Source organism: Chiloscyllium plagiosum, unplaced genomic scaffold, assembly GCF_037043375.1.
Source record: "Chiloscyllium plagiosum isolate Xiang-an unplaced genomic scaffold, Cpla_swu_hap1 HiC_scaffold_21, whole genome shotgun sequence".
NCBI lineage: Eukaryota > Metazoa > Chordata > Chondrichthyes > Orectolobiformes > Hemiscylliidae > Chiloscyllium > Chiloscyllium plagiosum.
This window is the reverse complement of record NW_028270159.1, coordinates 37,748,223-37,764,414: the sequence shown is the minus strand read 5'-3', so window position 1 is coordinate 37,764,414 and position 16,192 is coordinate 37,748,223. Positions and strand designations below refer to the sequence as shown.

The 16,192-nt window shown below is 40.8% G+C and overlaps 1 protein-coding gene and 1 pseudogene across 7 annotated transcripts in view; one reads left to right on the top strand and one right to left on the bottom strand.

The window, feature by feature from the left end:
- astn2 (astrotactin 2) overlaps positions 1 to 16,192 on the top strand; it is a 1,590,397-nt gene that overhangs the window by 752,930 nt on the left and 821,275 nt on the right. The window lies entirely within an intron of this gene.
- Positions 7,080 to 7,198, bottom strand: LOC122565038 (5S ribosomal RNA; annotated as a pseudogene).

The window sequence follows — 16,192 nt, the reverse complement described above, 5'->3', positions numbered from 1 at the left end:
CATCGGGCTACTCACTCATTAGAAGGAGATGACTGGTGGTGGTTTAACCTGAGGGACCTGGCCCAGACGAGGCCAGAGGTTGTGAAGGAGAATCCTTCATGGTAACCTCAGCCAGTGCAGAAATTGACACCATGTTGTTAGCATCAACTGACCCCGGATCAAATAGGAGGATACAGATAGTGCTGCAACCTGTGATTGGCAGCAAGAGAAATGCGATACGATATTTCCAACTTGACGTATGTTCACAGCAACATAGAAATGAGAAATGGACAGCACTGCCTGACCACTGTGATGGTGAGGGAATCCTCTCCACAGAGCGAAGTGTTCCCAGCTGTGAAGCCTGGACTCACCCCTGATCTGGTGCTGAGTGGCTGCATCAGGGCAAATGACCTAGTTTCTGACACCACAGAGGACCTGCAAGCTGACTGGAAAATTCAGATTGCACCTCCAGAAAAATAATCCTTGGAAACACGATGCTGCTATGTCAGCTGACAGTGCAAATTTTCATGTCAACTGTCTCTGTACTCACCCCCATATGGGAGTTCTAAGGTCTTATACATAATGACATTACACAAAGATAAGTTTGTTCTATATGTCAATTGATGCTCCAGTTTGTAGATGAGACCAATAATAATTCTTACAGCACAACAATGATTTCTCTTCCAAGGGATTTCATTCACACTAAAGCAGACTGGGACATCTTATGGTGGCCAGCCATTATACACGTTTGATTTTCTGAACATTTTATTTCTTAACTGTTTCCACCTGAGTTTTATACAGAGTAACTTCGATTATCCGTATACCAATTATCCGAAAATCAGATTATCCAAAGGAAATCTCGAAGTCCTGATGGAAACAGTACATCAACAGTGATCATGCCTTTTGTGTACAGTGATTAAATAGGCTCTGTCTCCAAATGACTGACTGCCCACCCCCTCTCTCACTCCCGACACTTTCCCTGGAGTTCTACACAAGGGTGTACCCTAAACCCACTTTCCCCACATAACCTTTCCAACATTTTCCTGTACAGAGCAAAAGTGGAACCTGTTAAAAAGTTGTAGTAAAAAGTTGTGTGTGTGTGTGCTATTTGGAGAATTACCCCACAAAGGCAACTGCAGCAATCTTGTTGCTGGTGTCCAGTCCAGCTGCCCCGGAGAGGGGGGGGAGGGCAGGGGGCAGTGTTGGATGGGGTTTTGTGCACAATCCATTCTGTACAGGAATTATGAAGTTTCAAAATGGTGCGGGCAGGAACCGCAAGAGAAATTTTAAGAATAATTTCAACTTTTTCAAAACTGATCCTTGCCTGAAATGGATGTGAGATAGTTCAGTAGGTTCCATGGTGGTGAAATGACCATGTAATTGAAATGATAATCCAGGGAAATGGGTGATAGATGCTGGAATTACAATTCCAATCACAAATCTGGCCTTAATTATGGCATATCACCATCATAATGGTTGTCAATTGGAGCATAAGAAATTATCTGGGTCGTTAATCATTTTAGGGAAAGCCATTTGCCGCTCTGACCTGGTCTCCCATCCATGCGACTCCCAGAAACGCAACTAAGTAGTTAACTCTTAACTACATTCAGTCCAAGACCATGTAGGGATTGGGAGCAAAAGCTGACTTTGCCGGTATGTCCACATCCCATGGGAGAATAAAGGTAAAAAGGTCAAAACTCAGTTATAAATTTCCTTTTTTTTATATGGGGAGATGTGTTAAAATGCTTGAATGATCTTAAAATGGTCTTAAATTTCTCTCGAAATTTCATAAAACCCTCACGCAGTCACTGATAATTCAGCATGCATTTCTTTAATTAATACGTAAGCTGATCATAATCCAATTGTGCAAGAGTGCAGTCATTTGCTGCAACATAATACCGTTATTGGAAGATTTATTACTGCAAGGTAATAAAGAGATCATAATGAGGTTTCAAAATGCTTTGAGTTCCTATTATTGATCCTCTTTGTATAAGGGTTGAGAACACTGGCGGAACAAGTGGTTACCAAGGTGTTGCAAATGCTTGTAATATAATTAACAGTATATTGATTTTTTTTGCAAAGTATTTTTGAGGCATGACTCAAGGGAGAGAGCCATATAATTAATCATTGTGCCTCTGATAAGGAGACAAATGATTGCTGTCTTCCAACAGCCATTTCTGTGCAAAGGTTTTGCAAAGCGCCCATCTGTGCATTAACTAGCCAAAGGATTGGATTGCAGAGTAGACAAGTGCCAATGTCCAGCTCAAAACTGATTAGAAATCTGTGCTGGTGGCACAGTGGTACTAACTGGACTGGGTAAGAAGGTGTGCATTCTGATCCCATTTGTGCTGAAGGTGTGTCATTTTATGTCCAAACAAGTCAATTAAAAATACATGTTTGTACACATGTCCTTCCTGGCTTGCTATACACATGTAATCTCTGTCATGACACACACAAATTACAGGCAGCTGTCTTACATACAGTTCTGATCAAGACAGACCACAAACAATATTGTATTCTTTGAACACATAAGAGATAGTCAAATATATTGTAATTTTGTTCAGGGGTGGTAGGGTTGAGGAAGAGGATGGAATTGCTTGACTCCTTAATAATACAGCAATCCTTTTACTTCACTTTGAATACTGAGCTCCATAATATCTTTTTAACTTGTACGTGTAAATCCAGTCATCATTTGCATGTTGATTTAGATTCAGTTGTACTTCAAACTGTGTGCTTAGACCATTTTGGGCGGCACGGTGGCACTGCTGCCTCACAGCACCTGACACCCGGGTTCAATTCCCGCCTCAGGCGACTGACTGTGTGGAGTTTGCACGTTCTCCCCGTGTCTGCATGGGTTTCCTCCGGGTGCTCCGGTTTCCTCCCACAGTCCAAAGATGTGCGGGTCAGGTGAATTGGCCATGCTAAATTGCCCGTAGTGTTAGGTAAGGGGTAAATGTAGGGGTATGGGTGGATTGCGCTTCGGCGGGGCGGTGTGGACTTGTTGGGCCGAAGGGCCTGTTTCCACACTGTAATGTAATGTAATCTAATCTAATTCTGCCCCTGCATACCTCAATATGTTGTCTTCTAAAATTACTCAGGTTATTGACATTTCAAACAGCCATCATTTTATTCACAATGATATTCACAATGGGTTGTGATTGTTCATGGGATTACATTGATATTATTCTCTGTAGTACCATGGATGAATCAAAAATGTTTAAAATGCTATTCAGAGGCTGTGTACTTCACAAGGAAGTGGCATAAAACCTAATGATCGGTCATTGAGACATGCAGCATGGAAACAAACCCTTTGGTCCAACTTGTCCATGTCGACATGTTCCCAACCTAACTCGTCCCACTTGCCTGCATTTGCCCAAGCCTCTTTAAAGCGTTCCTTTCATGTACAATTCCAAATGTCTTATAAGCATAACTGTACCTGTGTCTACCACTTCCTCTGACAGTTCATTTCACACACGGACCACGATCTGGGTAAAAAAAGCTACCCCCATATCCTTTTTAAAACTTCCACCTCTCACCTCAAAATATGACCCCTCGTTTTGAATTCCCTCACCAAGGGAAAAGACCCTTGCTATTTAACTTACCTTTGCCCCTCATCATTTTATAAACCTCTATAATGTCACCTCTCAACCTGCTACACTCTAGTGAAAAAAAGCTATTTTTATAGTTCAAACTCTCCCTCCTGGAAACATCCTGGTAAATCTTTTCTGAACAATCTTCAATTTAATAATATCCTTCCTATAAAAGGGTGAGCAGAACTGTATACAGTACTCCAGAAAAATTCCCACCAACATTCAGCAAAACCTCAACGTGACACCCCAACTCCTATACTCAAAGGTCTCAGCAATGAAAGCAAGCATACTAAACACCTCCTTAACCAATCTGTCCATCTGTGACGCAAATTCCAAAACATTATTTACCCGAACATCTCGGTCTCTCTGTTCTACAACACTACCCAGAGCCTTACCATTAATTGTATAACTTTTGCCTTTGTTTGTTTTACCAAAATGTAATACCTCACATTTATCCAAATTATACTCCCTCTGTCAGTCCTCGGCCAATTGACCTGATTGATCAAGATCACTTTGTAATCCTTAAATAATCTTTTCGCTTTTGACTCTGCCATCAATTTTGATGCCATCTGCATCAAAATCATGCCTCCTATATTCTCATCCAAATTGTTTACATAAATGACAACAAAAGCAGACCCAGTACTTATCCATGTGGAACACCGCTGGACACAGGCCTCCAGTCCAAAAAGCAACCTTCCACCACTACCCTCTGTCTCCTACCATAAAGCCAATTGGCAAGGTCACCCTGAATCCCCTGTGATTTAACTTTACTGATTAGTCTACCATGCGGAACCTTGTCAAAGGCTTTACTAAAGTTCATGTAAACAATGCTTACCACTCTGCCCTCATCAATCTTTTTGGTTACTTTCTCAAAAAGCTCAATCAAGTTTGTGAGACACAATTTCGCTCGCACAAAACCATGCTGACTATCTCTAAGCAGTCCTCACCTCTCCAAATGCATGTAAATCCTAAGTCTTAGAGTCACCTCCAAGAACTTACACACAAATGATGTCAGAATTACCAGCCTGTCGCTCTTATACCCTTTCTTAAATAAAGGCACAATATTAGCCACTTTCCAGTTGTATATTTTATCATGATGATGGCTACTCATGTGCAATCACTAGCATTATATATTGCATGATACTCAAATAAGATATTGTTAGGTACACACCATAATGAATACATGTACACATAGGCAATACTTGACCTGGAGCTAGGAAGTCAGATAGCACATTGAAACTTTAGCCAGCATGAATAGATTAAATGATGCAATGAAATCTGTGGCTTCAGCCTGAGATGTGAGATATTTCTTTATGTTTTTAAGCAGTGATAACTTGAGATGTACTTGTATAAGGAGAAAATGAGGACTGCAGATGCTGGAGATCAGAGCTGAAAATGTGTTGCTGGAAAAGCGCAGCAGGTCAGGCAGCATCCAAGAAACAGGAGAATCGACGTTTCGGGCATAGGCTGATGCTGCCTATGGATGCTGCCTGACCTGCTGCGCTTTTCATGTACTTGTATAAGACTGACAATAGTTCCTCATCTTACACTGTTGTCTGAAACCTGAAAATAATCTTTATATAATTCATGAATGTTGAAGGGCAGGTCCTTGTAAATCCTGAGTGCAGCGGCCTGGAGGAGAGCCATAATGCAAGTTATAGCCATGATCATATTATTGATGTCATTCAACTAATACAGAATAAACTGAATGTGGACAGGCAAAAAGAGAATTATTTGAAGACAAAATATACAAATAGAAAGTCTTTTATTGATCTGTTCCAATCAGCGATTACTTGAGTTGACATTGTTTAAGACACTTTTTTGTGTTTTATATTAAACTGCTGTTGGGAAAACGCTTTTTTGTTTTGTCAAAAAGAATGTGTATTTATGAATTTCATCATTTAAAAAATTGTAAAGTTCTTTAAGGCTGTGAAGTAATTTTGACTTGTTTGAAGCACAGTTTTAGGAGTGCAGTGGCTAATTTATGCATTGCGAAGTCATGCAAACAGTAATCTGTGGAGTTGGTTGAGGGATAATTATTGGCTAAACTACTGTGAGATCTTTTTTTATGTTGACCTCTTTTAGACCTTTTTGTGGAGGTAGGCGTCATTGGCATTTATTGCCCTTTGTTGATTGCCTTTGATAAAGTGGCGGTGAGCTGCCTTCTTGAACTGCTGCATTCCTTATCATTTAGGTATAGCCAAGTGTTGTTAGTTCCAGAGAAGACTGATGGGCCCTTAGTGTAATGGTGTATCTGATGATATATGACTCTCTGGACTGGACTCCAGTGTCAGTTTGGAATGCATAAACAGGACTTGAAGCCACAACTTTCTGATTCAAGGGTGGAGCCACAACTGGCACCAGTAGGTTTTTGTGCTCAATAATTATAACCCAGAAAGTTTTGGAAAAAATAGAAATGTTGCTGGTTACTATTAGTGATCAAATTGAGTATATGCCATGAAGTGTTGTACTCCAGCAAGTTTCAGTTCAAAGTTGCTATGAATGAGGCACAGAAGATTTCTCTCTTAGAAGGATCTTTTGCTTTGAAGAACTAAGAAGAATGCATAACTTTGTCAATATAATTTCCTGTGAAACTATATCTGTTATCAAGCTGGTTTGATAAAAAGAAAAAAATTGTTCCTACTTGCATAACTTGGAGCTATAGCATAATGTTAAGACAAAACTCTTGGGGCAAGTCAAAGATTACTGAAAGTTTAGCAATTTTTGAAACACAGCTGATCAAAATGAAAAACTGCACATTGTACAGGTCAGTGTTCTTTTCTCGCTGGTCAGGATGAGATGACATGCACTTTTTAGCATTAACAAAGCATCTGGGAAATCAAGCATCATCTCCCGTTTTTCCATGAGCAAATCATTAAAAATAAATAGTTTTGCTGATGATTGAAGCGAGTGTGCATTCAGTTGGCAATTATACATGTACTCAGGTATATGCTAGTTCCTTTCAATACTTCTACTTTTAAAGTTTTATTTGCAAGGCTAGCAAGTTATTAGATTAAATCATATGTGAACTGTGACTTACCTTAATGGTTAATGTCAGAAAAAGAATGTATTAACTATCTCAGATTGCTTCAGCCTTACACAAAAGAAAATTGAGACAATAATGCCTGTAGTTTGAAAGTAACAGCAAGACTTAGAGACTCATTAATTTATAGAACCCCTAAAGTGTGGAAACAGGACAATTGGCCCAACAAGTCCACACCGACTCTCCAAAGAGCATCCCACCTAGACTCATCCTATCTCCGAAATCCTGCATTTCCAATGGCTAATTCACCTAACCTACACATCTCTGGATACTATGGGGAATTTAGCATGGCCAATCCATCTTTGGATTGTGCGAGGAAACCAGAGCACCCGGAGGAAACCCATACAGACACGGGGAGAATGTGCAAACTCCATACAGACAGTTGTCCAAGGGTGAAATTGAACCCAGGTGTCTGGTGCTGTGAGGCAACAGCGCTAACCACTGAGCCACCGTGCCACCCCTTTTAAAGCCTATTGCATCTGGTGTTCTCAGGCGGTCTCCCATCCAAGTACTAACTAGGCCTGAGTCTGCTTAGCTTCCGAGATCAGATGAGATCAGGTGTTTTCACACTGGTATCGGCATAGTTATTGATATGTTGATGGCTTCCTAAGACGCATGAACACACTCTGCTCTTTTTGTGGAACTTTGTAAGCCCCATTTAATTGCTGCTAAATTTGACTTGTGTTAGCAACTGTTGTCTTTTGCCCTACGTCCATTCAATAAAAAGCTGATAACATTTAGCCAGTTGACTCTGTCCCTGAACTTTCAGTTGAATTGTTTAATATATTCAAGTTAAGTTAGAAATATCACACCAGCAGTGGTGTGCAGTGAACTTGTGGAAATGTTTGCCATAGAAATTGTTTGAGACCAGAACAATGAATTAGAATGAATTAGATATAGTTCGTAGGATTTAAGGGATCAGAAGAACACAGGATCAGAGTTGGGTGATCGACCATTATCCATATTGAATAGCACAGCAGGCTTGAAGGGCCAAATGGCCTACAATCACTCCTATTTTCTATGTTTACATAGTTCACTGCATCTGCTTCAAGGCATAAAACAAAAGAAGTTAATCAGTCATGGCTAACACGACAATTCAAGGAGTATATAAGATTAAACAACATGAGGCCTATTGTGATGTAGGTTGTGTGGTTTACATATATTTTAATACAATTTAATTTAACGTTTGAATTTTTGACTTTTGAGGTAGTTGTATGTGAGTTTTCTGGGTGTCCAAAGGGTTTTAATGATTAAATAGTAAGTATTTCACCATGGTGATGTCTTTTCAAAAACAGTCTGACAGACAGTTTTGAAGAGAGAGTGAACTGATTGAACAGTATCATGCATTATGCTTTCAGCTATAAAATTCCGGAATTTCTTTTGGGCTTAGGGGAAAAAAACCCTAGCTTGAAAAACAACTTTTAGTTTCCGTCTGTGCCAATTCTGCAGAATTCTTAATTGAAGTTGAATATGTAAAGCAGACATTCTTGAGAAAAGGTAGGAGAGCTTAGAATTGTTCAAATGGGTTACTTCACTCTAATGAGATTTATACAAGTTCCAGACTAGAAGTGTTTGGTTAAAACACTGAAAGGGTTACAAGTTTATGCTCAGTTATGTGATGAATGAAGGAAGAGGCTGTCAGACTTTCATGATGAAGAACTCACAGCTGAGTAAACCAAAACTGAGTGAAACACTGTGCAGTAAAGGGAAACATTGTATGATACTGTCGTTGGCATTGTATTTTTACTGTGTGCTTCAAAAGCTTTAAACATGTGTTATACGTAAATAGTTTGATTTATTCTATTATATCTTCATTTGTTTTGCAAAATAAACGAATGTTTCATTGTTAAAACCAAATCTGTACCATTCCGTGTGAGACAGCCCCTATGGGAAGGGATTATGAAAGATTTGGGAAAGATCATTTCAGAACTTAGTCAGATCAATATCATTGCAGAAACTGATGGACCAGAAATAGCCAACTTCTTTCTAACTGCAGGCAGCTTTCTGTTTTTGATTCTTTTCCGTTCAAAGTCCCAGTAGCAGTTCCTGCTGGAAAATGACGAGCCATCTGTTCCTGCTCGTTTCTACATGTCTGTTGTTGCTGAATCTTCAAAAGAAATGACTGACCTTTTTGGAGAGCAAAACAAGATCTAATAAATTCCTCCCAGATGGTTTTTCTTGATTTGTTACCAAATGTTTGAATGTTGAGCTTCATCTTATTTTAGACTGGGCAGTGCATTATCATCATAGCACCATATCTGAAAGATCCCTGGATGTAATGTATGTTCCCTGCATGTGTAACTCATGGTCTGTTAAGCTGAATGCCATCATACAGATCTGAGAATGAGCATTTAGTAATGGCCCAACTAGCTGGTAAAATTACACACAAATCAGATTCCATGCTTTCTGAAATGAGGAAAATAACTTCATTTGAATCAAATATCAGCTGAACAGGCCAACAGCTGTTCTGTCATTCCAAAAGAGCAACAAGCAACTGCGGCCCGTCTCTTAACGCTTGACAAATTTTGTTCACCAATTGCCACTCTGCTCACTAACCAATGCTTGCTCTCAGACTGGTAACAACTCTACTTTCAAATAGCCATCTTTAATTTTGAAATCCCACGTTGATCTTGACCCTTCCTATCTCTACAACTTCTTTCCACCCTACAAACTTCCAAGGTCTCTGCACTCTTCACATTCAGGTCTCTTGAACATTCCCAATATTAAGCAGTCCATCACTGCTAGCTGTAACTTCAGCTGCTTTGCTCCAAGTGCTTGAATGTTCTGGCCAAGCCTCTTTGCTTTCTTACTTCCAATTCCTCTTTTAAGACACTCATTGGACATGCATGGAATAGTGTAAGTTAGATAGGCTTCAGATTGGTATGACAGGTCGGCGCAACATCGAGGTCCGAAGGGCCTGTACTGCACTGTAATGTTCTATGTTCTATTCATTGTGGCTGTATAGGACATTGGTAAGGCCTCTGCTGGAATATTGCGTGCAATTCTGGTCTCCTTCCTATTGGAAAGATGTTGCGAAACTTGAAAAGGTTCAGAAAAGATTGACAAGGATGTTGCAAGGGTTGGAGGATTTGAGCTACAGGGAGAGGCTGAATAGGCTGGGGCTGTTTTCCCTGGAGCATTGGCGGCTGAGGAGTGACCTCATAGAAATTTATAAAATCGTGAGTGGCATGGATAGGATAAATAGACAAAGTCTTTTCCCTGGGGTGGGGGAGTCCAGAACTAGAGGGCATAGGTTTAAGGTGAGAGGGGAAAGATATAAAAGAGACCTAATGGGCAATCTTTTCACGCAGAGGATGGTACGTGTATGGAATGAGCTGCCAGAGGAAGTGGTGGAGGCTGGTACAATTGCAACATTTAAAAGGCATCTGGATAGGTATATGAATAGGAAGTGGGTTTGGCGGGATATGGGCCGGGTGCTGGCAGGTGGGACTAGATTGGGTTGGGCTATCTGGTCGGTATGGACAAGTTGGACCGAAGAGTCTGTTTTCCTTGCTGTGCATCTCTATGACTCTGACTCTATGTCTACTGATTTGACTGAATATTTTATAAGGCTGAAACATCACAGCAATCTTCAGCCAGAAGTGCCAAGGAGACAATACTTTGGCCCTATTCAGTGGTCCCCAGCATCACAGAAACCAGTCTACAGCCAATTCTATTCACTCCACGGGATACTAAGAAGTAGTTGAAGGCACTGGATACTCCAAAGTCTATGACAACATCTTGCCAAGAGGACTGAAGACCTGTGGTCCAGAACATGCGCTGTCTTAGTCAAGCTCTTCCAGTATAGTTACAACTGAAGCTACAATCTGACAACGTGGAAAATTGCCTGCGTATGCCCTGCACACAAAACATAAGGTCAAATCCAGCTTGTCAAATTACCACCCCATCAGTCTACTCTTGGTCGTCAGTAAAATGATGGAAGGTGTCATCAACAGTGCTATCAAGCAGCACCTGTTCAGCAATAAAAACCTGCTCAGCGATGCCTAGTTTGGGATCCTCTGGGGCCACTCAGCCCCTGGCCTCATTTCAGCCTTGGTTCAAACAGGGACAAAACAGCTGCATTCCAGGGGTGAATTGAGAGTGACAGCCTTTGACATCAAAGTCTGTGAGTGTGCATTAAGGAGCAAAACCAGAAGCAGGCAGGGTATCAGGTGGCAAACTTTCTGCTGGTTGGCGTCATACCTGACACATAGGAAGATGGTTGTGGTTATTGGAGGTCACTGATCTCAGTTCCAGGACAACTCTGCAGGAGTTCCTCAGGATAGTGTCATAGGCCCAAAAATCTTCAGCTGCTTCATCAATGCCCTTCCCTCAGTCATAAAGTCAGAAGTCGGGATGATTTGCAATGTTTGCGTAATGTTCAGCACCATTTCCAACTCCTCAGATACTGAGGCAGTGCATGTTCAAATGCAACAAGATCTGGACAATATCCTGGCTTGGTCTGACAAGTGACAATTAATATTCACATCACACAAATGCCAGGCAATGACCATCTCCAATAAGAACCAATCTAATCATTTCTACTATAATTGAATCCCCCATTATCAATTTCCTAAAGGTTACCATATATTAGAAACTGAACCGGACTCACCACACAAACACAGTAGCTACAAGAGCAAGTCAGAGGTTGGGAATACTGTGGCAATTAACTTGCTTCCTGTCCATCATCTACAAAGCACAAGTCAGGAGTGTGATGGAATACTCCCCACTTGCTTGGATGTGTGCAGCTTTAACAACACTATAGAAGTTTGACTTCATCCAGGACAAAGCAGCCCACTTGATTAGCACCACATTCACAAGCGTCCACCTCCACCAGCAGTGCTCAGTACAGTAGTGTGTAGGAGTTATGAGATGGACTGTAGAAATTCATCAAACATTCTTAAACAACACCTTCCAAAACCATGACCACTTACATCAGGAAGGACAAGGGCAGCAGATACATGGGAACACCATCACCTGCAAGTTCCCCTCCAAGCCACTCACCATCCTAACTTGGAAATATATCACTGTTCCTTCACCGTTGCTGGGTCAAAATCTTGGAATTCCTTCCCTAAGGGCTTTTGTGGGCCAACCTATAGCACATGGACTGTAGCGGTTCAAGAATGTTAACTCACCACCACCTTCTCAAGGGCGATTAGTGACAGGCAATTAATGCTGGCCATCCAGTGATGCCCACGAGTGAATTAAAAAAAAAACACATTTTAATACCTCCTTATTTTTTTTTGTTAGTATTCCTCTGAAGTCCCTTGTAACCTTTCATTTCATTCAAGAAGCTATAAATAAATTCAAGTTGTTACATAAATAATGCAAAGCAAAGAGTTAAGTCCAATATTACTCCAATTGGCTTTCTCCCCTTGAGGGTCTGTGTCCTCTATGTGTATAAAAGACACAGGATAATCATATGGGCATTATTGTGGTCGTTGATTTGATTAATGGAAGGGGTGCAAGAAATCAAAGCTGGTTTCACCAGAACTCCAACAAGGTCAATCACTGTGGCTATGATTATAAAGTTTTGGAGAACATGATTGCCAACACCACTCAGTACAGCATTTTGATGATGGCGATGATAGTTGCTTTATAGTTGTTTTAAATCACTGATGTGCAAATTCATCCCATAGTTAACATAGCCTATGTTACGACACGGGGTAAACCTTCCTGCTTCATTTAAAACCAGCAACACAGAAAAGATTTACCTGTGCAGTAATGTGTAAAAGTCCGAGTGGCCAGGAAATTTTTTAAGTAAAAATTAACAACTTTATTTCTTAAAATATAACAGAGAATACTTAACTAGCTAAAATTTACAATTTCTTCCTTTAGCCTTCTTTTACCTTCCCTTCTATAATACTAGTTCGATAAAACTCCCAATTACGATTTAAAAACGACACTTCTTATCTCAAAACCAGGCAGCTTTCATGCTTCTATTGGGATATTCCTATGCCTTTTCTTCTTAGGAATTTCTGTGGCACCGTTCACTATCGAACCTTTTTAAGAGAACTATTTTCAGGCAGGCTGTTTACATGCTAGGCTTGGCAGTTCTCCTTTCAGATTATCGGATTGGATTGTGTTAATGGCTTTTAAGATAATCAATTTCCTAAATTGAAGGTGGATTGGAGTTTGATATTTTTTGGGGTATAATTTGAACTGATTGGCCAAATTCGAATTTGTTTATTTTGTCTTCAGGCAACAAGCTAATCGAGTTGTTCGACCAAGTGTTACACTGTTGCCTTATTGAGAACACTTGGTGCTGTGTCCGGTAGTTCTACACCCACATCTTCATAACGCCTGTAATTCTGATATTTAATGGCCCAAACAACCACTGTGACAGCTGCTGTCAAACAATCAGTACACAAGGTCACTGTGACTTTAGGGCACTGGGAAGGTGAAGTGTAGACTGGGTAAGGTGCCAGAAGGTAGGATGACAGATGGGTTGGGGGGAGGGTATTGGTGAATGAAGTGCCAGCTGGTTAGAGTGCCATTATGGAAGGGGATATCATGCCAAGTGGAAAGCATGCTAGTTGGCAAGGGAACCAGGTCAGTTTGCAGCAAACAGATTCAGTTGGGGTGAAATCAGAACCAGTGGAAGGTGGATTTGATGGTTGCCGGGTCTGTCAGTTACGAGGGTGGGGGCAGATCATGTCTAGACAGACGGAAGGGTGGGGTTTGGGTGTGGAGTGGAGGAGGGAGGATGTTGGGTGTATTGTAATGGTGGGAGAAGAAGTGTCAGTTGCAAAGCAGTGACAGAGGCGACTCTATACAAAGCTAGGAGAAGTGGGGCTAGAGGCTGGGGGGAGCATGTTGAGTGGCAGGGCACAGTGTTGGTTGGGGAATGGAGTTAAGTGTGCTTGACCTTGGAAATGTCAGGTCAGAGTCTGAAGGGTATAAGTGGACTGGAAGAGGTGTACTTAAAGGTATGTGAGGCAAATATGGAGTAAGTTGAATTGGATTTGGAATATCTATTCAATAGTTAAAGAATTTTTTCAGTAACTGTTTATTTCGGATTATTAAACCACTCTTAATGTCATCAGGACTTTCTGCATTCTCTGATACAATCAGTGGTTTCCAGTTTCCAAAGAATTGAGCAGCAGAATTTTTAATTTCCAAGGTAACCCCTTTGGAGACTGCGACTCCAGAGATTCTGCAGAGTCTCCATCTCCATCTCCCATTTACACTGGAATAACAACTGTCAAGAGGATGGAATATCTGGGCCATAATATCAATCACATTACTCTCTTGACTGGCAGAATGGAATGGTTCCATTAAGATGCAATGTTAGATTAGGCAGTGCCATATGGACGCTGGGTATTACATTTCCTCATTACTTGTAAGAGTTTAATTCACGACCCATTAAAGAATGCATTTGAACAGTGTAATTTGTTCATTGAACTGACAAAAAAAGTCATTCCCAATTCATTTTTGATAAGGGTCTCAGACACCTAAAACAATAAATTAAAGAATGATCAAGAAAAAAATTTGAGGACCAAATATGGATCGTAGAATTTTTAATGCCCAGTAATTGAGGGAAAAAGATGAGAAAATTTTAATTTTTCTGCCTGACCCTCCTTAAATGAATCACTTCATTCGATAAAACATATTGCCACAAGTGTTCCAGCGCTTTGGTGCAACTTTTATTGTACTGGCAATACCACTTGAAACAGAATAGATGTGTACCAGGCAGTCAACATTCAAAAATGGAAACATGATCTGAACCTGGTTTGGAAGAAAACAGTTTTTTTTAATCTTACTGGATATTTTAGTACAATGTTCATGCTTTTTGTTATGGAAGTGAAACTTGGCAGAATCCCAGAAATCCATCAGCTGCTCTCTTAGTACAGGGAGACCGAGCAAGACAGCTGTTGTTGGGTTTACCTAGAATGTCACTATGCCTCAGGTGAGGTTGAGAAGGCAAGGCCTACATGATGACTTCAGCTGGTATGCGACTTGAAACTGCACTGTTGAAGTTTTTGTGGGATTGCAAACTGGCCATCTAGCCAATCAGCTGACCTCATTCACTTAACTTCTCAAGGGTTTTAGAGATCCTGACAAGTTGGTGATGTGAGTCGGCTGGTGACAGGTGAGGCTCAATCTTGAGAAAGGTACGGTAATGCACTTTGATCATAAGAAAATTTAAAAGACAACATTAAAGTAGTAAATACAATTCTGAAGGGGTTGGCAGAGCAGAGGTACCTGTGCACCTGCGCACAGATTATTGAAGGTAGCAGGATAGGTGAAGAGAGCATTTAATAAAGGTTACAGTGTTCTTGGCTTTATTACTGGGGGACAGAGTGCAAAGCTGAACTTATACAATACATTTGTTCAATTTCACCTGGAGTATTGTGTGCAATAGTGGCTGCCACATCATGGGAAACACGTGAATGTGTTTGAGAAAGTGCAGAAGCAATTTGCAAGAACGATTCCAGGAGTGAGAAACTGCAGTTGGAAGGACAGATTGAAGAAGTTGGGACTGTTTTCCTTGGCAAGAAGAAAGCTGAAAAGAGATCTGTTGAGTTTTTCAAAATTGTGACTGGGCTGGCCAGAAAAGATAGGGAGAAGCTGTCCCTGCTCACAAGAGAAAAGAACAACTGGGCTTAAACTAAGTGCAAAACCAGCTTTTCACACAGTGCGTAGTTAGGTATGGAATGCACTGCCAGATATGTGGTGGAGGCAGGTTCAATTGAAACATTCAAAAGGGCACTGAATGATTGTTTATCTCGAAATGGTGTGCAAGGATATGGAGAAGAGGCAGGGGACCAGCACTAGGTAACCAAACTAGTGCTAACATGGTGGGCTGAATGGCCTCCTTCTATAATAACTAGTGATTCTGAACAGCAGGAATTGGAGTTCTGATTTGGAATTTTAAACAGTACCAGGGTGAATTACTGCACAGAGGACCAGAGTATGAGAAAAAAATCTGTCTCCACTACCATTCTGTCATGTTGTTTCCTGTCTGCTGTTTTCTAGTAGACCCCGACCCACATTCTGATTACCTGTGGTGAGGGGATTGGGAAGTAGCATAGCTAAATCCATAGAATTGGTAGAATACAGAGGCCATTTAATCAGATGTCTTGGTACCAGCTTTCTGCAAGACCAGATACCCTTTCCTCGTTCTCTTTTCCATATCCTTATGCCAGAGCTTAGCACTATATTTTTCCCTTTTTCCATGCTTATGTCAATCCCTTTAAGAAACCACCTTTAAATCTGGATCTCTCTGGCAATGCATCCAAATTCAAGCCACTTGCTGTCTAAAAATATTGCTCCTTACGATACCTCTGGCTCCTTTGCCTGTCCCATTAAATCAGTATCTGCTCATTCTCAATACTTCAGCCAGAGGTATAGTTTCTCTCTGTCTACTCTATCAAGGCCTTCATGATTTTAAACACCTCTAGCAAAACTCTTCTCAACCTCCTGTGAGGAAAACAGCACAAATTCTTCAATCCATCTTTGTAATTGAAGTCTGTCATCCCTGAAAACATTGTCATAAATCTTTGCTTCAGCTGCTGTAAATTCTTCAAAGCCTTCTTACAATGTGATGCCCAGAATTGGATACAATAGGGATGGCACT